Source organism: Zosterops lateralis (assembly GCF_965231275.1).
Source record: "Zosterops lateralis genome assembly, chromosome: 2".
In the NCBI taxonomy this organism is placed as follows: domain Eukaryota; kingdom Metazoa; phylum Chordata; class Aves; order Passeriformes; family Zosteropidae; genus Zosterops; species Zosterops lateralis.
The window spans coordinates 8,486,008-8,506,869 of record NC_139763.1 but is presented as its reverse complement, the minus strand read 5'-3'; the positions used below and the strand labels follow the sequence as shown (position 1 = coordinate 8,506,869).

At 64.9% G+C, this 20,862-nt stretch overlaps 1 protein-coding gene across 1 annotated transcript in view; it reads right to left on the bottom strand.

The window, feature by feature from the left end:
* Positions 1-4,299, bottom strand: part of BCOR (BCL6 corepressor) — an 82,830-nt gene extending 78,531 nt beyond the window's left edge. The window contains exon 1 of the mRNA XM_083855012.1: positions 4,280-4,299. The gene's annotated coding sequence lies outside the window, so the exon portion shown is untranslated. The remainder of the gene's footprint in view (positions 1-4,279) is intronic.
* Positions 4,300-20,862: the final 16,563 nt, after the last annotated feature.

Sequence of the window (20,862 nt, the reverse complement as noted above, 5' to 3'; positions counted from 1 at the left end):
GACAGGCAGCAAAGGGCTGGGGTTAGAAGAGGGGCCTGCGGTGCACCTGTGGTCCAAACTGAAGAAGCTGTCGTACCTTTTTGGTACCAGCCAACTGCTCCGAGCCAGTGGGGTTTGCCCATTCTGCTTTAGTAATGTTCTCCAGTGCTTTGTTTCTGAGGCTTGGCCATCACCACGTAACAACACTTCCAAGGAGATCTTAGAATGCCCTTGGAGCAGCAAGGGAACAGCAGTGGGAAGACTATTGGAACCACCTTGGTCTGAGATGCTGGGACTTAGATCCACCCAGGCATTAATTCAGTGAAAGCCAGACAGGATCAGGCTGAAAGTGGCATAATGTGCTGTTGGAAGCAAATCCACATAGTTTCAAGTACACACAAACCATTTTCTATGGGACCTTGGAGTGTTTTACAAGAGCGCTCAAGGGACCAGGTGACTTTAGGCATGGTGAATTTCAGCTGCATAAAACCAAGGCTTAGCACTGTGACCACAGCCCTCCCTGAGGTAGGGATGACTGCAGAGGCCAAGCCAACAAGTTGGAAAGGATTGTTTTCCATTTTCATGGCTACTGTCTGGTTCTCCAGCTTCTTGTTATGCAGACTGCTTGGAAAGTGAAGTATGTTACCATCACAGTACAAGCCTGTGTTTTGTCTGCCTTCTAAAATGCTGGATGTACCTCTTCAGAGAGCAGCTCCATGCAGAACCTACAGGGAGGTGTGGAAACCCTGGGCCCCTTTTTTGCCTACTGCTCTTCAGGTTGCTCAAAAGTTTCAGTCCTGCCGTCAAACAGTGAACAACAAGGCTCAGGGCTGGAAAGTGTGGTGGTATATCATAACCTATGAAACATCTCTCCCCTCACAAGGCAGGGACCAATCAACTACATCCAAACCCCATCAGGACCCTGGGAAATGAGTTCTGGTTTGCCACAAACCTTATCCCAAATACAGAAGAAGGACCTTGTTTCAAGGACCTTGTTGTAAAACAACAGAAAGAGTTATATTGACACACATGTATCTGCTGCTGTCTCATTCCTGCACTCTTCTTTCAGGTGCTTCCTTGGCATGGGAGAGGGTATCCCCAAACCCTCATTCACCAGTACCTACAGGACTTCCCAACCACAGTTCATATTCAGTTTTCCCCAGACAAGAGTTACTCTGGCATTTGCACACACACACACAGAGGAGGATCTTTCTGAATGCCATATGCATCATCTTTGTCTCTCCTGCTCCCAGGCAGACCAGGGCTCAGCCTGCCCAGGCATGTGCCACACCACACCTCTTCCCCATGGTCTGCCCAGAGTCCATCCCCATTTCCTGCACCTTCCACTGTGCCAGCACCAGCCACTTCTGGAGGACAGAGCAACTGCTCTGGTGCAACAGGGGCACATGAATCATTTCCCTCCTTGGCAGTCCTCTCTGCTGTGCTCCAGCAGGACTGGCACAGTGCTCCTGCTCTGCTCCTTAAGCAGCACTCAGAGGTACAGGGCAGGTTATAGATTTTTGCCTCTCTGACTTTTGAGCTCAGCAGCAGTACCTCTGCTGGCAGGGCTGCACAGGCAGCTGGCTTGCTGCTGTGCCCCTTTGCTTCCTCTGCCGTCCTTGATGCGTTAAAACTTCCTCCAAAGGCCGAGGGGGTGGAGGAGAGCAGAGGGGAAAGGCAGAGCTCTGTGGGACAGCGGGAACAGGAATCGCTCCGGGTGCTGGAGGAGCACGAAGGCAGCTGCTCAGCCCTGCAGGCACAAGGCAGTCGGGGGCAGGAGCGCGGGCTGGGAGGTGTCACTCTCCTGACCTGGGCCCGGGGCCATCACCGGGCCGGGAGACAAATCGCCCCGGCTGGATCCCGTCGGGCACAGGGGGACAGCCCAGACACCGCTCCCAGCCCCACGCCGAGCTGCACATCCACCTCGGGGCCCCGGGCACGTCTCACCGGGACGTCTCTCGGCCCCGCAGCTTTCCCGGCCGGCTCAGCCCGGAGCAGCCCTGTCCCGCTGCTGCCGGCCCCGCACCAGCCCCGACGGCACAGCCCGTTCCTGCCTCGCCCGGGACTGCGAAGTTGTGCTGGACCCGGGCAGTGTTTTCCGGGCTGAGGAACGTGGCCTACATCAGCCCGAGCCTAAACCCCGGGCGTGCAATCACCCCTGTCCTGGAAGAGCTGCGATATCCTGCCTGCCTGGGGGTAGCAGGGAGCTCCAGAAAATACCAAGTGCGTGCTTGGACTGCATCAAAGGTATTTATTTTGATTGTCCCTTGGCTATAACTTCCATCGTTTGCCTTTGTTTTATAGCTGCTCAAGTTTACTTGCAGAATTAAGACAGATTTGGGGGGGAGGGGGAGGAAGGGGGTAGGAAGCCTTTGTTCTCCGGAGTGTGCTTGTCTTACTTTTGCATCATGTGGCCCGAGCGGCACACACACACATCCCCCCCGCCCCGACCGTATTTACTCTATCTCGAGTGAGTCCTTTGAAGGAGAGGGCAGAGTCGTCGTTAACCCCCTGCGTGCCTGCTGGGCCCTCCGCCGGCAGAGCCCGCCCGCCGGTCCTGAGCCCCCGAGCCACTTTGTCGCTTTGACGGGCGGCATCAGTCGTGCGTTTGTTCCCCCCCCACCCCCCAAAAAAAAAAAAAAAAAACCCAGAGGGCCATCCCGTGGCGGTGCCCGCCGCAGCAGCACGCCCGGGGATCCAGCGGCAGTGGCCTCTCGGAGACAGCCCGGGGATACCCCCTTGATCACTTGCAGACCGGGCTGCTCGCACGAGGCTGGAGATGCCGACAAACTCGAAACAGCTGCCGGGCTTCGCTCCGGCCTGACTGCTAAAATACGCCGATCTCCTTTTAATCTGTTTCATATTCACAAATTAAGCACTTAGCCTAGGTAATAAATCATGAGGCAGTTTATGAGGCTAGCAGGAGACAAACAAGTGGAAAGGGAAAACAATCGCCTAAAAGTAGATCCCGTATAACTGAAAATATAACTCGGAAATGTAGCCGGTGTAACTGGGAAAAACCTAGTCCGCGTTCCCTGGGGCGGCGGTAGAGCCCCCGCAGCCCGGCAGAGCCCCCGCAGCCCGGCAGAGCCCCCTGCAGAGCCCCCCCAGGCCCGGCAGAGCCCCCCCAGGCCTGGCAGAGCCCCCGCAGCCCGGCAGAGCCCCCCGCAGAGCCCCCCCAGGCCCGGCAGAGCCCCCTGCAGAGCCCCCCCAGGCCCGGCAGAGCCCCCCGCAGAGCCCCGCCGCACCGGGACCGCTCCGGTGGCACCCCGCGCTCCGGCCTTTGTCTCCCCGGGCACCGGCCGCCCACACCCGCCCGCTCCACCTGGGAGAGACTTCCGCGGCAGCCGGCCTGGAAATAATGACTCGAGCTGGCGATAACCTCGCCTTGCACACACGCACACCGGCTCGTCTGAGGCTGGGGCGGGGAGGGGGGAAGAGGAAAGTGATGATGGAAAAAAATTAAGTGAGGGCTCGTCTCACGCCGAGGCGCTCGCGCGGGATGTGGCAGTCCCCGGTGTCCCCGGGAAAGGCAGCCCCCGGAGGTGCCGGGGGGCTCCGCAGGGCACGCTCCCGGCCGCCGGGCGCAGGGGAGGGCAGCAGCTGGAAACAGCGCCTTGGCTGCCGGAGTTGTGCCCTGCTCCTCTCCCCGGGATGGCCGGTGCAGGGGGGACACACGCTCCCCCCGCCCCCGGGGGGCCACTGTCACCCTCGCCACCCTTGGGCGTCGCGGGGCGGGGACGGGGCTCCGGAGGGCAGGTCCCAGCCCCAGCCCCTGCGGCGGGAAGGGAGGCGGGCGAGCTGCAGAAGTGCCGGCCAGGCGCTGCAGGGGGGGCCGGGCACTGCTGCCCGCGGCGGCGGCAGCCCGGGATTCCCCGGCGCTTTGCCCAGAGGCTCTTCCCGGGAGAGCCGCCAGCCGCTCCGGGGCACGAAGCCGAAGTCCCCAAGACAAAAGATCCGACGCTAAGACCCCTCCTGGCAAAGTCGCGGCGTGCCCGAAAGTATTTCACCGGAGAGTTTTCCCCCGCCCCCGGCGGAGCTCCGCGCCGGGCCGGTGGCGCCGAGCCGAGCCGTGCTGTGCCCAGCCCAACCGAGCCGAGCCGTGCCGAGCCGAGCCGAGCCGAGCCCAGCCGAGCCCAGCCGTGGCAGCGGGGCCGCAGCCGGCTGCGGGAGGGGGAGCGAGCAGGGGAGGGTGGTGGAGCTGCTGTGTGGGGGACGGTCGGGAACATCCCCCGGGAGAGGTGAGGGGGGAGTGGAGCCGTGATTTAAAGGAACTCCCGCGAAAGGGAGCGACACAGACCTGCGGCCGTCCGCCGAATCCGATCTGCCGAGCTGCGGCTGCGAAGAGGCGCCGTCAGGGGCTATTTATCTCTCGCCGGAGCGGCGGCTCCGGTCCCCGCATCGCCCGCCGGTAACAATGGCAGCGGCCGGCGGCTCCCCACGCGCCGGGGAGGCGGGATGGATGGCGGAAGATGCCGCCGCGCTCCGCTCACACGGGCTCGTTCATGCATCCCTCCTGGCCGGAGCCTCTCGCTACTGCCGCTCCGCCGAGAGCTCCGGCCCGCTCCCCCCACCCCCCCGCTCCTCCACCCGCCCCCCACAGCCCGCCCTTCCCCAATTTTCCATTTTCAGGACTTTGGCACGGAGCCAGACATGTCAGGAGGGGATGAAACTTGACACAGAGATCTCAACCCAGAGCGATTTCCTCCTACCCCCGCCCTTCCCACCTCCCCCGCCCCCGTCCCCAGCCCCTAAGTTAACTCGGAGATAGTTTGGCCATATTTCAGTTTGAAAAGAAGGGGAAATTGCAGGTCACTGGTGCGTGGTCGGGCCGGGTGCATTTTTTTAATTTAAAACGGTAGACATCGAGGCCTGAAAAGCATCTGCAGCCCGTGCGCTTTAACTGCTCCTCCCGGCCGCGGCGCGGTTAACCCCTGTGTGCCTCGGCCGCCCGCCCAGCCCCGCCGGCGTCCCCTGCCCGTCCCCTGCCCGTCCCCTGCCCGTCCCCTGCCGGACTTCGGACCCGTCCGGGCAGCGAGCCCAGCGGAGCCGAGCGCTTGGCCAGCCTTCCCCCCCGCCCCCTTCGCCACCAAACGTCGGGGCCGGGTGGCAGCCGCCGGCAGGATGAGGCCCCCGGCGCGGAAGGGCGGCCAAGCGACAAGGAGCTCGCTGAGGGGTCCCCCCGCCGCTCCCTCCGCCCCCGGCCCCGCCCTCCCCCCGCAGAGCCCCGGGGGATGGGAGGGATGCTCGGCTGCTCCTTTCACCCTCAGCCGGCCCCCCCCGGCCCGGGACACACCGCAGGGCTTCCCTCGCCCCGGGCCAGCTGGGCACGCTGATAAGGGCGAGCGATAAGGGATGGGGGGGGGGGGGGGGGGGGGGTTGGAGGGTGGGGAGGGGGATGGACTCGGAATGAGGGAGGGAAAACTCCCGAAACGAGGAGAGCAGGGAGCGCAGCCCGAGCTAACTCCGGGGAGGATGCCTCAGCACTTTCTCTATTATGCATTTCCAGCACAAGGAAAGCTAATTCCTCCGCTGAGGGCCTCAATCAGGCATTTATTTGACACTCATGATGCATGAACGGCTAAACACTAGTCTAAGCGGAGGATCAGCCGCTAGTTTATAGCTGGCGAGGTTTTTTTTGATGCAGGTGAATTATGTTGATCTCTGAATGCCTCGTACTCCTAGTGGCGGCCGAGGGGGGGGGGGGGGGGGGGGGGGGGAAGGGGAGGAGAGAAAAATAAAACAAGAAGAGGGGGAGTGTTGGGGGGGAGATGAACTTCTTCAAGCTCCTCTACCGCACACCCGGGAAACAATTTGGCGGGGAGTTTTGGCTGGCACCCCTCCTCACGGCCCTCTCTGACCCTCAGTGTTCCCCTCACGCTCCAGGCCGGCCCGGCTGAGCCCTCAGACACCGCGGCCGGGCCGGGCCGGGCCGGGCCCTCTGCGGGGCCTCTCCTCGCCACGGCGGGAAAACGCTCCCCCGGGGAACGGAGAAGGAGCGTGGAGTGGGGAGAGTCACGGAGACAACATGGAGGGGGGAGAAGAGGAGGAGGAGGAGGGGAGAAACCATATGGAGCAGGAGGGAGGGAGGGAGGCGACACGGAACGAGCGAGCAGGGGAGGCAGAGGGAGGCAGAGGGAAGGCGGGTGGCCGCCCCGGCCCAGGGCGATGGGGCGGGCGGGGGCGGCCCCCGAGGGGCCTGTGGGGGCCGGGGGGGCTCGGCCAGGCCCTGCTGCCCTCCCTCCCTCCCTCCCTCAGGGCTGCACTTTCTCTCCATCTCCCCCACACTCTCCCGGGTACTGCCCTTTATTCCTCTCGCCTCCCCTCCCGGAGAATTTATTTTAATTTTTTTCCCCTCCTGCTGGCCTCCTTCCAACTGTTGTTCCAGGACCGAAAAAAAAAAATAATAACAATTAAGTAGGAGTCATGTCTTGTGACTTGCACAATCTCTTCTAACGCCTGAGTTCAATTTTACACAACATTTAATACAAATATTAAAAATCAATAAATCAGGGAGGTTGTTAATGAAATGTTACAGTGAGTGTGTGTCACCAGATAGGATTTTGGTGGGAAACATGTCTGATTTAGCAAAAGCTGAATGCAGTTGTATTATTTATCCTTCTGCTAAAAACAAAAGATAAAGGTGTTCATTAAATCATATCAAATCGAATTAAACTCTATTGGCGGGTCCCTCCAGCAGAACAGAAGTATGAAAAGCAGGGGATGGAAAATGAATCTCAATGCATCTCTTGACAACGGAACAGGAATCGGAACGCATTAAAAATAAATCAGAGCGCTGCTGTAGGTCACAACAGAAGGATTCGACTGTAGAGGAATAATGGGACGAGAGGCAGAAAGGCAGAGAGTACCCTGCAGGTACACCCCGGCACTGGAAGGGGAAGCCAGATTTTTAACGATAGGTCACACCTGGTCTGTATGAAACAGTCTTTGCCCCATTCACGCTGCTTCTCCATGTCCCCCTTCCCTGGCTGTCGGGACTGCAGCGCTCCCCGGCTTCTCGGCTTGCTGCCAAGTCAGCATTTGCAGCCTGGTGCCTTTGCCAGCCGCTCCCCCACCGCGGGCCTTTGCACCTCTCCCTTTTTCCACCCTGGCCTGTCCCCGCTCTCCCTGGCTCGAATCTGCCGTGCTTTAGCCCGGCCTATGGCACTCTGCTGCTATTTCCCGTGACCCGTGTCAGCCCTTGCAGGAATCCTTGGGAGCCGTCTGCGGAGAGATCTGCCAAACCCTGCCAGCTGCCCGGGCCATGGGGAGCGGGAGCGCCGCCCTGCCCGGGGCCCGTCCCGGTGGCAGCCCCCGTTTGTCTCCAGCTGCGAGGAGTGGCGGGGGGTGACAGGACCGGGGGGGTTGTCCCCTCTGCCGTGATGTGGCCGAGAGATGATGGTGGCGGTGTGACACCCTGGGAGAGCCCAGGCCGCGGCTCCCTGGAGACTCGAGGGGCGCGGTTCGCTCCCGTTCTCCCTCCCGGCGTAGCGAGGCCCCAGCTCGGGCCGTGCCACGGTGGGAACAGCGGCAAAAGGTCCTCTCCTGCCACCGCCACGCCGGGAAAGAGAGGTCTGTGACCGCCGGGGCGAGGGTTGCCGGCCTCTTCTCGAGCTCTCGTCCGGCTTCTCCAGGCCTGGACTTCGCTCCCGGCTCTCCTGACGCAGCTCCTTTCGTCCTCCTCCGCTGAGGGCGTGCAGAGTGCCTTCCTCACCCCGAGAGCCTTGGGCTTGTCTGGCCCTGTTAGCAGCCAAAGTGATGTCCCCTCCGAGCCCTCGGTGAGCGGAGGAGCTGCACAAGCCCTGCTCAGGCGGGGGCCGCCTCTCCCCCCGTGCGGGCCTGCAGAAAGGCTTGGAAGGGCGATCGGAGGAGCGGAGCCCCTGCTCCCCCACCCCCTGCCCGGGTCGGGGGCCAGTGCCACTGGAAAGGCTGCGGGGTGAGCTCTGCCCTGCCGCCCGCAGAGCCGGCAGTGAGCGGGGAGGCGGCGGGAGGCCGATGCGCGGCAGGCGGGAGTGCTCGGCACCGAGCCCGGAACGCGCCGCCAGAGCGGGAGCGCGGCGCCCCCGCGGTGCGGCCAGCGGGGCCGGCACGGCCCAGCCCCGGCGGCGGCGGGAGCGGGAACCCCCGGGCTCGGCCGCAAACCCTCCGGGAGACGCCGTCTTGCCGCTTCACGGTCGGGAGGCTCCGCTCCCGCTCCCCCCAGCTCTCCCTTCCCGCCTCCCCGGGGCCGGCCGTGCCGCGGCAGCGGTTCAGGCGTGCGGCACCGCCGGAACGCGATAAACAAGGGTGGCCATCTGCCCTCCGCCCGCCCGCCGGCACCGCGCCCGGCACCGCAGGGGGGTCCTTGCCCCGGCCCCCTCCTGTCCCGGGGCCGCGGGAAGCCGGCGGGAGGTGAGGAGGTGAGGAGGGGTCAGGGGCCGGAGATGCTCCCGCGGCCCCTCCGGACCGTGCCGCGGGCTCATCTCGCCGGCAGCGCAACTTCTGCTCCGACCCGAAGTTGCAGTTCGTCTGTTTGTTTATTTCCCCGGCCGCGGTGGCCGGCTGCCAAGCACGCCGACCTTGCCTATTAAAAACCCATTTCTCCTGCCCTGCGCGGAGCAGCAGTTTGCTCGCCGCGCTCTGTTGTTCCGTTAAAATAAAGCGCTGCAAAGTCTGCTCGGGGGTGCCGGGGGAGGCCGGTAATGAGGGGGTGGCGGTGGTGGTGGAGCTCTGCCCGCTTCACGCCTCCCGCCCGGGGCCGCCGCGGTCTCGGGGCGCCTCCCGGCACAGCCCCGCCGGCCGCCGCCGAGCTCCGGGACCGCGGCGGGGCGGGGTGACCGCCCGGCTCCCCGGCCAAGCCATTTCCTGCCCTCCGGAGCCGCGGCCCCTCGCCGGCCGCCAAGCGGTAGCTGGGTCTGGCCGGAGGACGGCGGGCGGGCATCGGGGCCGGGCAGGGAGGTTGGAAAAATCAACACGCGGCGGCGGCGGCGGAGGGCAGCGGCTGATCCCATTAGCCTCGTCAAGCCGGAGCGGCTGAGCCGGAACAGCGGGGTCACCGCTGCCGGGGGCGCCCCGGGAGCCGGGCGGGGCGGCGGGAGGGCGATGCCGGGTTCCTCCCCTCCTTTCCCCGTGTCCCTCGGGGTCCCCCCGCCCTCATCGGCCCAGACAGCCGCGGAGGGGTCGTTGCTGCGCACCCACCTCCGGGGGCAGGAGCCCGGCAGCTTTGTGACGCTGGGCTCGGGGCCTTTTCTCCTCGCTCGCCGCTTTGTTCGGCGGCGGCACTGCCCGCCCAAGGCCAGCCCGACCCGGCCGGCCCCGGCTCGCAGCTCCCTCACCCCTGGCACCACCCCTGTGCTCAGAGCCCCCTCGAATACCCGAGGGTGGCCTCTCTCCTCTCCTCCTCTAGGACGATCTAGAAGTCGTCCGAAGCAAGTTGCTTTTAGAGCAGATACAACAATAAAGTATATTGAAATAAGTCTGCGGTTGGTGAGTTTCCAGCGATACTTAATGGCACTCGCGGTAAACAGTCCCTCTCTGTGCGAGCGGGGAAAATCATCCAGACACAAGCACATTCCACCCTCTTTAGGGCTCCCTGGCTGTTATTATAGTTATTGCATTACTCTGGTGTAAGCCTTTTGTAACTAAGCTTCTATAAAGCCCCGCTTACAAGCACCCTGATTAGAATTTTCCTTGCCAGTAACCAAAGGCCACCCGCTTTCCAGTGCTATACAGAGGGAGCCGTCAACAGCCACCCCTCTGAATGTACGCTTTGTTCCTGGCAACAAGGAAACGAGTGGGCTTCTATTGGGGAGAATGCAACCCTTCTTTTAAATATCACACAGCGAGAGCTGATGGGGCACTGGGCTTCGGAGAGGCCGCGATGGAGGGAGAGAGGCACGATGGAGGGGTCAGGGGAGCGCGGAGTGGCCGAGCCCTAACGCTGCCCACGGAGCGGCTGCCGCAGCCCACGGCCGGAGGATCATCTGGCTGATCCCGGCTCAGGGGCGGGCGGGGACGGAGCCGGGGCCTGCAGAGGGAAGAAAAGGAGGACGCTGGATAATGGTTTCCCAGCAGCCCCGGCACCCTGTCTGCCAGCTCCCCAGGCAAAGGGAGAGCAGCGGTTCGCAGGCCCGGGGTGGATCCCAGTGCAGGGAACGGTGGTGACATTCTTAGGGGCTCACCCAGCACACCCAGAATCCCCATCCCAAACCCGTCCATCCATCCCGCCGCCCCTCCAGGGACGCTGGATGCCCTGGGAAAGTAAACGCCGAGCGGGTGTAGGACATCACCATTTCTGCACACACGGCTCAGCTGCCGGGCACCCCCATTTCCAGGGAAGAAGAATCCCCCGGTGGCGAGGCAGGAGCCCGGCTCCCCGGGGCTCTCCCTGCGTGCAGCTGCGGCCCCGCACCGCGCCCGGGGCGCTCAGGAGGCGAGCGGCCTCCTTGGGAAGGCTCGGCACCAGCCCGGCCATTGTGAGCGGCCCAGAGCCCGGGAGTGAGTGATGACCGCGTGTGTCCAACGTGCATTCAGTGACATTACTGAGGAGGTGAGAGCTTGGCGCTCCGAGGGCCGAAACGCTGGGCTTTCGCTTTCATTCAGGATGTGTGTAACACAGAGTCTTTTCTCAGCTCGTCTGATTTTTAACTTCCTCTAAACCTATCTCTCTCTCTCTCTCTCTCTCTCTCTCTCTTTTATTTCCTTTGCTCGGAGAGCAGCAATGAGAGACCGAGAGGAAACACGCTGCTGCTGTGCAAAATGTGGACCATGTGTGGGAACTATTTACTCAGAGTGTAACTGCAGCACCAGGCGAGGGGCTGGCAGAGCCGGGGGGCGGTGGAGAGCGAGGCTACGCTTCTCTCGCTCCTTCCCCCCCTCCTTGTCTTCCCTACAGCCAAACCACGGAGCTGTGTGTGTGTAACGGTGCGTTTTACTGACTTCTCGCTGAGCTTGCGTTGGGGTGGGTTTGGTTTTGGGTTTTTTTCCAGTCCAAGGCTTTCACGGTCTGCTTTTGTGCCTCAAGCCTCACCCACCTAAAGCCTCAAGCAAAGGGTTAAATCTTTGGAGCCCTGTAAGGAACTAGAGGGGGGAAAAAAAAGGAAGAAAAAGAAAGAAAAAGGCGGGGGGAAAGCAGTGAGAGCGTGAAGAAGCGGGCAGAGAGGGCTGCACGGTCCCCTGATCGTCCTTTTGACGGCTGCAGAATAATAAAAATAATTAATAATAATCCCTAGCCTTTCTTTTCTATTTGGCTGTACCAGGAAGTGCCTCTGGCCTTGAAACTCCCTATTACCTCTCTCCCCCCAGCCCCCGTTCTTTCCCTGGGAAGTGAGAAGAAAAAGGTCTGCAGCTGACAAATATTATCCATCCTTTTCATCGATTGGAGCATATACAGATGTGATAGCTTGATGTACGCTGCAAACCGGCTGATCCATCGCTTTCTCCCTCTCTGGCTGGCTCTGGTTCGGCCCCCTCCTCCTCCTCCTCCCCCTTTGTTCTTCCCCCCCCCCCCCCCGCCTTTCCCTCTCTTTAAATAGATTTCAAGGCGCTGCCTGTTGGAGAGCAGCTCTCCAGAGAGAGCGAGCTATTGCTTTCCTGCCGATAGCCTCCCCCCTTCTCCAGTTTCCAAACAGAAAACAATCCCCGGGCCGAGGAACCTGCGCTGGGCCTGGCGGAAAGAGTTAAAGTAGCAGCGAAGAGCGAGATAAGGAGGCAGCTCGCTGCACCATCGCTCTCGAGTCCTGGGTTTCAAAAAAAAAAAAAAGAAAAATGAAATTAAAATAAAGAATAAACAAATAAAATACAATTTGTGGCTCCGCGCCCTGCACCATGAGGAGGAGAAGAGGCGGTTGTTTATCCCGGGCAGAGCCCGGCCCGGTCCAGGGGAGGTGCCCCGGGCTGCCCCGGGCTCGGAGCGGGCTGGGAGGCGGCTGGCGGCGCGAAGCGAAAGGGTTAAGCCTCCCCTCCACCGCCCTCCTCTCTCGCCAGAGAATAAGCGTTCGCACGAAGCGTTTGTGAGCAGGCAGGCTGCGAGCAGGCCTGTGCCGGGGGATCCATGGCTACCCCGGTGCTCACAGCGCAGCTGACCCTCCCCTGGTGCCGGGCCCGGCCGGCCCGGGCCGCTACCGGGCACTCCAATCAGTTTTTCCAAAGGTTAGCCGAGGTCCCCGGTCCTCGCAGACGGGAGGCATTACGAAACCGCCTTTGTATCTGCGAGAACTTACATAAAAAACAAGCGAGAAGGAGGCGAGGGAGACAGAGCGGCTCCGAGCCCGGGCGGTGGGCTGGGGGCTCTCCCGGCCGGGTGTGGGGACCCCCAGGTACATCTCTCTTGGCCAGGGCACTGCACTGCCCGACAGGCGGCTCGCCCGCGGGACAGCCGGGGTGGCCCTTGTCGCCAGCCCCCCCAGAGCTGCCCGGGACTCGTCCGGTGCCGGGGAGAACCAGCCGGCGGCGAAAATGGAGCGGGAGGAGGGCAAAGGGCTATCCGGAGAGCTGCTGTGACAGATGCTAAGCTTTGCCCTGCGCGTGCTGGTGAGAGAAGGAGTTAAAAGCGAGCTGCTTTTTCGATCGAGCTGCTTCCCCGAGCGTCGGAAGGAGCGGCTTGCTAGAAAGCCGTCCATCAGCAACCAGTCCAACCTGCCCGTGATAATATGCGATCAACACCAAATCACCCCCGCCAGGCACGATCCATCATCGCTACGATGCAATGGGCCCTTGTATGGATGTGTCTACACGGGGGGCGGGCGGGGAGAGAAGGGGAGGGAGCGGAAAAGAGAGAGGGAGAGCGTGTGTGTGGATGTGTGTGCGAGGGGGGGACCGCATCATTCACCGCAATGGGAATCGCCGCCTCCCCCGGCTCTCGGCGAGCGGAGCTGCCCGAGCCAGCGCAGCCGAAAGTTGCTGGGCCGGGGCTGAGCGGGGAGCCTGGCACACGGCCCCGCCGCCGCCTCCGACTGACATCAGCCTCCCCTCCCCCTCCCCGCTCCTCCTGGGCAAGCTTGACTGGCGTAAAATTAATAATTAATAGGGTGAAATTGATTAAAGGGCTGGGCGCGCGATGGGGGCGCTCGGAGGGCCCTTCCCCTACCCGGTGGCTCCGCATCCGCCTCCCCGCCGGCAGCGGCCCGGGAGGGCCCGGGAGCGGGACTGGAGCGGGGCTGGAGCGGGGACTGGAGCGGGGACTGGAGCGGGACTGGAGCGGGGACTGGAGCGGGACTGGAGCGGGGACTGGAGCGGGGACTGGAGCGGGGACGGGAGCGGGGGCTGGAGCGGGGACTGGAGCGGGGACGGGAGCGGGACTGGAGCGGGACTGGAGCGGGGACTGGAGCGGGGCTGGAGCGGGGACTGGAGCGGGGACTGGAGCGGGGACTGGAGCGGGGACGGGAGCGGGGACTGGAGCGGGGACTGGAGCGGGACTGGAGCGGGGACTGGAGCGGGGACTGGCCGCCGCCGCCGAGCCAGGGGAGCTCCGGGGCAGCTCAGCCCGAGCAGGAAGGAAAAGGGCGGCGGGGAGCGGGGAGGAGGAAGGCGGCGGCCGCACAGCCAGCCCCGCTGGGTGACTGGCTGTAACCGAGACCGGCCGCACGGGCAGCGGCGGCGGCGGCGGCAGGCGGGGGCTGAGCCCGGGGCTGGCTCGGCTCAGCGCAGCTGTGTGTGTGTGTGTGTGTGTGTGTGTGTGTGTGTGTGTGTGTGTGAGTGAGTGTGTGTGTGTACAAAGCCGGGTCCCGGGAGCTGCCCGAGGGCGGTGCTCGGCAGCACAAGGCCAACCCCCCCGGGCCCCCCCGCTTCTCCCCCACCGCGATCAGTCTCTGCCACGGAGGGAGTGGGGAACCGCAGGGGACGCGGCCGGGCCAGCGCACGCCTCAGCCTCCAGCCCCGCGGAGGTGGGAAAGGGTTAAACGTTGGAGGGAGCCGGGGAGGAGGAGGACGGGGGATGGGGAGCGAGGGAGGGGGGGCAGCGAGCGCAGCGCTGAGCGCAGGGAAACCACAGCGCACCTGGGCTCGGCTCGGGAGCCGGAACGAGCCGCCGCCTCCTCCTCCCTCTTTCCCTCCCTCCCGCCCTTCCTCCAGCTCGGTGCCTGCCTGGCCCGTATCGCGGCTCTATCTCTGCAGCAGCGGGAGCTCAGCTCCTCTCCTTCTATCAGCTGCTCCCTCTAACCCCAGTGACCCAGATAAGAGCGGCGGCCTCCCCCCACACCCCTCCCGCAATCGCGCCGGGGGCCCCGATCCCGCTGCTCCCCGGCCCTCCGTGCCCGCCTCCTGCTGCCTCCCCGCGGGGCCGCCCCCGCCGGCCGCCCCAGCCCTCAGCGGGCTCCTCCCGGCCCCGGGGCTCCGGCCCGACCTCGGCGGGAGGCAGCGAACCAAACCCGGCCCCGCGCCCGCCCCCTCGCCGGGCTCTTCCCCCCCCACCCCCCCCCCCACCCCCGGCTGGGGCGGCGCTGCTCCCCGGAGCCCCTCTCGGACAGCTCGGGGTTATTGTTCGCCTGCGCTGCGTCAGCCCGCCGTCAAAATAATAATTAAAGGCAAAACAAACACCCCGATCCGGTCTTTCCTGGACACGCGGGTCGGAGCCACCGCAGCCCCAGTGTTGTTATTCCCGGGCTGGAAATAGCCCTGGCTCCGCCCTGGACAATCGCCTGTCAGAGGCCTCTTCTCTCCCCTCCCTGGAGGCCCTTCCCTGCCCTGCTTTATTTACTTTTGAAGTGTCTGGATTGATGGAGAGCTGCGAACGGCACTTTCTTCCCCCGGCTCCTCCCGCACCGGGGCTCCGCCGGAGCCTCTCCCCGCGCCCGGCGTGACCCGAGATAACCCGGCCCGGGGAGGCCGCGGCCATCGGGGGCGGGCGCTGAACCAAACCAAACCAAACCCAACAACAGATCGATCCCTCCCCAGCCGGGGCCGCGGCAGCCCAGGGCGGTATTGGGGGGTATCAGGACACCCCTCACAGCCGTTCCCGGACGGGCGGGGGGAGCCGGTCCCAGAGCAGCCGGTGTGCCCGGCCCGGGGGGAGGGAGGGCGGAAGGGAGACCGCGGCGGGGCCCGTAACGACACAAGGAATAAACACCAAAGTTATCACCAGCCGTGACCAAAATAAATGCCTGTGATAAAAAAGCACTGACAGGATGATCCATTACGCGGGTGTCACTGCCTACAACGAGGTTCAATCAGATACGCCGGTTGCCGTGGACAACGGGGGAAGCGGCGGTACCGGGCTGACGACTTTTCTGGAGAGGCGGGTGGCGGCTGCCGTCAGGGAGGTGACACGGCGCGATCTGCGCGAGGGTGGCCCGGCATCGCGGGGAGGGACAGCCCGCAGCTCCCGCGGCCGCCGCTCGCCTCGCGGCCCCCTCTGCTCGCCCAGGGAGGCAGCCCCGAAGCACAGACACATCCTCGGCCAGAGGAACGTCTTCCCCTCGCAGGCGGCCCCGCGGATGTGCGCGCAGCCGCCCGTGTGGGATGCGGTCGGGTCCCTCCCCGGTTGGTGCCCCCGCTGTCCGGGGCCCGGAGCGGCTCCCCAGGCGCCCCCCGGCCCCCGCAGCCCGGCGGGGGAAATCAATGATCGTTTGTTCCGTGCGGAGCGACCGTCTTGCGAGCGGTTATTAGTGGGGAAAGGGGGGGAGAGGAAAGGCTCTCTGCGGACTCCCCGCACGTCCTCTCCTCTGGCAGAGCCCCTCGCAGGTGCCGGGGCGGGGGCACCGGGGGCACCGGGGGCACCGGGGGCACCGGGGCCGGGCTGGCTGCCGGAGCCGAACCCCGGGGTTCCGGGCTAATCTCACGGCAGGCCGGCTCGGCGGTACGTCGCGGCCTCGGGCGGTGCGATTAATGAGGGCTCGGGGGCACTGGGGATGGGTAAAGGCCGATTCCCCGTATGCCACATTCCTCTGGATGGGGCCGGGCCGGAACTCGCCCCACAGCGGGGATGGGGCGGCGAGAACAAGGTGCTGCGGGCCTGGGGGCGGCCAGCCCTTCCCCCCGGCCCTGGGGACGGCCGTGCCCGAGGTGGGGATGGCAGGGAACAAGGGACGGCGCCTCTCCACCCCGCGGGAGGAGCGATGCCGGGGCCGTCCCCGCCGGTGCCGCGGTGTGTGACACGCCAGCCCCGTGTCCCTCCGGGCTGAGAAACTTCCTGGCTGCCAGCGACGGGTGCCTGCGCCGCTGCAGCGCATCTTTCCGTCCCGAGATTCCCCCCCCCCGCCCCCGCCGCCCCCTTCCCGTCACGATTTAATGCTTTTCATGTTCTTCGGCAACTGCGTTTCCGCAGAGAAACCCCGGCGCGCTCGCAGCTCGGCTGCTCAGCTGTATTGTGGAGAGCTCAGGCACAGCCGGAGTGAATCCATTACGCCTCGATCCTACAATACAGGTTTATGCGGATACCCTCTGATTTACATTTAAAACAGCGCACGGGCATTGTCTGCCAGCCTGAAAAGAAAACACAGCCCCGTAACTTCAAATGACCTTCAAAGCAATGCAATTAACTCTCGTAATTATCAGTACACGCCTTTTAGAAAAAGACACAGGTGCTCGCCTCGGTGCTGTTCCACCTAGTTAAGCCGCCTCGTCCTGCCAGGGAATGCCCCCCGTCTCTCCCTCCCCCCGCTTTGGAGTCCCCAAATGTGGGACTCGCTCCGCCGTTCGTACATGTCGAAACCTCCCTTCACCCTCCCTTCCCCCGCCTGGGCTGAGGGACAGCTTGCTCAGCGCGGCGAGGCTTTGTCACACACACACACACAGACACACACACAGACACACACACACACACACACACACACACACACACACACACATCACCACGGCGCTGGCTGGTGCCGGCGGGCTCGCTTTCCCCGCTCCCACAAAGCGCTCCCCTCCCGCCGGCCCCCGGACCGCGGGCCACGCAGAGCCGAAATTTAGGTTAATAGGATGGGCTTTGATCTGTGGTCCCCTTCGCCCGCCCCTCACCCCGAAGGACATCGATCCGCTCCCGCGCCGATCGCGCCCCGGCGCTACCGCAGTCACTCTCCGCGCCACCGGGGAGAATAAATAAATATTCCCCGAACGCGCAGCCGGCGGTGGCCCCGCGGTCCTGCCCGCCACGGCCCCGGGCATGACTGGCAGAGCCCCGGCGGCTGAAGGTGCAGTGTCACGGTGGCTCCTCCGGCCCGCGGGCAGCCCCGGGGGCGACACCGGGGACAGGGGCAGCTCCGGGGGGACAGGGGCAGCTCCCTTCCCCACGCCGCCCCCCCTCCCCTTCGCCCCCTCTTTTGCACACACGCACACACAAAATAAATAAATAACGAGGCGGCTGGAGCCATCTGGGGTTGGATGGCTTCTCATCTCATTACAGAGCATTAGGAGAAACAGGCAAATATACAGCTATTAAAATTAATCGCCTCGCGCTGTCAGCTGAACATAATGGAAATTATTTATAGGCTGCCTACGATGCCTTTCTCGTCACGGAGGCTCGGTGCGGAGGGAGAGACGCGCCCGCTGCTCCCAGCACACAGAGAGGCGTTCGGGGCCCTGCGGGGGTCGCCGGGCTCGGCCGGGGAAGTTTGGGAGGTCAGGGCGGGGGGGAAGAAGGAAAGGGAAAGGAAAAGGGAAAGGCAAGCGGCAGAGGCGCTGCGCTGAGCGAGTTAGGGTGGCTTGTTTTCAGGTGATTGCAGGGGAGCGGTGGAGAGGCAAAAAGGGCAAAGCGCGGTGCTGGGGGCCTCCCCGGGCGGCTCTAGAGGAGTATGCTCGGGGCAGGGTCCGGGGCAGCGGGCGGGCTCTTCCAGAAGGAAATCTCCCCTGCAAAGAGCGCGCAGGGCTCGGCAGGCACCGCGCCATGCGCTGAGGACACGCCGCGGGAGGGGGCGATGCTTCCCGAGCGATCCGCCTGCAGATCTCTGCTACCAGAGGAAATGTTAATTGTCAGCCCTTCCGCTCCAGCCTCTGGAGCGGCTCTCGGAGCTGTTTGCTTATGCTCCCGGGGAGATGGGGGTTTCTTCCGCTCCGGGAAAAAACCCTAAACCCAAGTGACTCCGCTAAGGAAAGCCGGCCTGCTTTTCCGACCGAGAAAGGGAATGTATTTGGGAAGCAAGGGGAACGCTGCCCGTGCATTTCCCCGCTCCGTCCGGGGTAGTTTTGGCCAAGAACAGCCGCCTCGGCTCGGCCGGGGCGAAGCGCCTCCTCCCCCCGCAGCTCTGGGGCTCATCGCGGTGCTTGAAATTCCCCTGTGAGGACTGAGAACCCCTGCGGGGCCGGGGGAGGCGAAATACGCGGCCACGGGCGGCGGAAGCCCCCGGGACAGACCGGGTGGCACCTGCGGGGTCAAAGGGAAGGTGCGGGAAAGGCCCAGCGAGAGGCTGGAAGCGCATCCTCGCCAGGCTTGAGAGGTTAATAAATATACCCGTCCCCCTCTTCCCAGCCCGCCTGAGGCTAAGACTCACAGCTCAGCGGGTAATTGACAGTCTCAATCCAAAATTGAAACATGTGTTAACAACAACGCCACGCATCCCAGGAGCTGCCCGGGAGATCGCCACCTCACGGTCTTTATATATTATTTGAATCCACCGGAGGAAAGTGTCACGAGATTTTCAGAGCACGTTTCACCCCTACCTGTAAATCAGCTCTTATCACCGCTGGCTGCTCAGACAGAGCCAGCCTCTGCTCTGTAGCGCAGGAGGAGCAGAGCCACTGCTCGCTCGCAGCGCTGCTTCCCTGCCGCCTCCCTGCGGAGCCCGCCGGGCCCCTCTGCTCCTCCGGGGTGAGCCCAGCGTGGGGCAGAGCTCCCCAGCCCCGTGTCCGGGAGCTCCCCAGCCCCGTGTCCGGAGCTCTCCAGCCGTGTCCGGGAGCGGGCCGGGACGAGCGGATCCGAGACCTGGACACGGCCGGGGCTGCGCTCAGCGCTCCCTGTCCCCTCCCTGCCAGAGCAAGCAGGAGCTGTGTCCGCGTCCCTCCCTCCCGCCAGCCCTTTTGGGGGAGTCAGAGCCGCAGTTGGGACCAGGCGCCGGTACCGGCGCAGCATCTTTCCCACGCGGCTGCTCGTGAGGATTCCCGCGCCGAGCGGAGGGCCTTGCTCTCGTCAGCGCTCCAGCAGCCACAGCGGGGTTGCCTGCTCCCTGCGGTGTAAGCTGAGGATTCCCTTCCCCCATAACCCCTCTAAGGCCTATGCTGTCCCTGGCAGGAGGGATCGGGCCGGGGCGGGAAAGCGCAAACTTGTGCCGAAGTGGTTGGACGTGCAGAGGCAGGACAGGACTGGCAGGGCTCCCCGGGAAGGGCAGGTCTCCAGGGCCTCCCACCGCCAGTTCCATCCCTTCCCCTCGCCGCTGCCATCGTCCCCTTTGCACAGCGGGAGCCCGCGTGAGGATCGGCGTGCTCCTGCGGGGAGGCGGCTGCCCCTGCAGCCCCTGCTGCCCCTGCAGGCCCCGAAGCTCCTGCAGCTCCCGCAGCCCCCGCAGCCCCCGCAGCCCGGGCCCGCTCCCCACGGCCGGTGCCTGCGGGCTCCGCGCGGAGGTCACGACCAGCGGGGCAGGCAGATGGAAAATCCCAGTTCCTGCCGCACATAAACAAGGTGGGGACGGGCAGAACGGCCCTCGGCGCTGAGCGGGAGGGGAGGGGCGTGGGGTCCCTCCTCCATGGCCCGCTGCCCGCCCAGCCACGGCTTTTGCCCCGGGAGCTCCCTCCTCCGGCGGGCGCCGGCCGCGCTGCGCTCTGCGGGGGCGGGTGGGCCCGGGGGCTCCGTCCGGCCAAGGGACGGGACCCCCGGTGGCAAATAGACTCCGCGGGCGGTCTCGGCAGTCAGGACCGCCGGGGCAGGGGGCGGGCAGGGCGCCAGAGCCGCAGCGGGGCACAGTTTGTGCCCGGCTCCCTCGGCCCCTCAGCGCGCCCTCCCCCCGAGCGGCCCGGCAGCGCTCGCCCACGCGTGCACTCACACGGCGGCACGCTGAGTCACCCGGGCACGCCGCCTCTCGCACACCGTGTCACGCACACGCTCCGTGTGGCGCACACCCCGCCGCTCCTCCACCGTGCCGTGTCGCGCACACGCTCCGTGCCGCACTCACGTTCCGTGTCACACGCGCGCTCATTCCCACGCACACTCGATGGCCCCTCTCGCACGGGCGCCGCATCCTCCGCGGGAAGCACGGCAGCCCTCGCACGTTCGCTGCTTCTCTCGGCTGGGACACGCGCCGAGGACCCCTCACGTTCCGTGTCTCACGGGCGGGCTGTCACACAGCCGCGCACACGCTGACCCGCACACGCGGCCGCACAAGCGCAGGGTTTCCCACGCAGGCACAGGCACACGCCTCCCCGGCAGCGCTCCCGCTCCCCACGCACATCGTCTCGCAGGCACTCGCCGCCTCAGACTTCCACACACCCCCCGAGCCGTCCCCGGCTGCTCTCCGGGCACGTCTCCACCCGCCCCCGCACACACACACGCACACACACACACACACACACACACACACACACACACACACACACACACGGGGCCCCCCCTGCTCAGGGCCGCAGGGAGCGGTCCCGGCGCCGCGCGTGTGTGTGTGCGCTTGCGGGAAACCCGAGGACCTTCCCTGCGGCCTCTTTGGCAGAGCTCCGCCGCCACCGCCGGGCCAGCTGCGCGGCCCCGGTCCGGAACAGCTTGTGTTTGTTCCCACCAGACGGGCGGGCGGGCGGGGGGAGGGAAGGTCAGCAGGTCCCGCACGGCGCAGCCCGGGGCTCTCTCCCCGCGGTGCCCCCGCCCTGGGCTGTGGGTGCAGCCTCCACCTGCCGCCGGGCATCCCCAGGCCGGGGAAACCCCACTCCTTTCCAAACTTCGCTGTCACTCTTTACACGCCCGTCCCCCATTCCCGTCCCGGGTGATGCTGAGGGGGCGGCCCGACCCCCGGGTGATGCTGAGGGCCCCGGCGGGGGCAGCGCCGTGCGCTCGGCGGCCGCGGTTGTGCT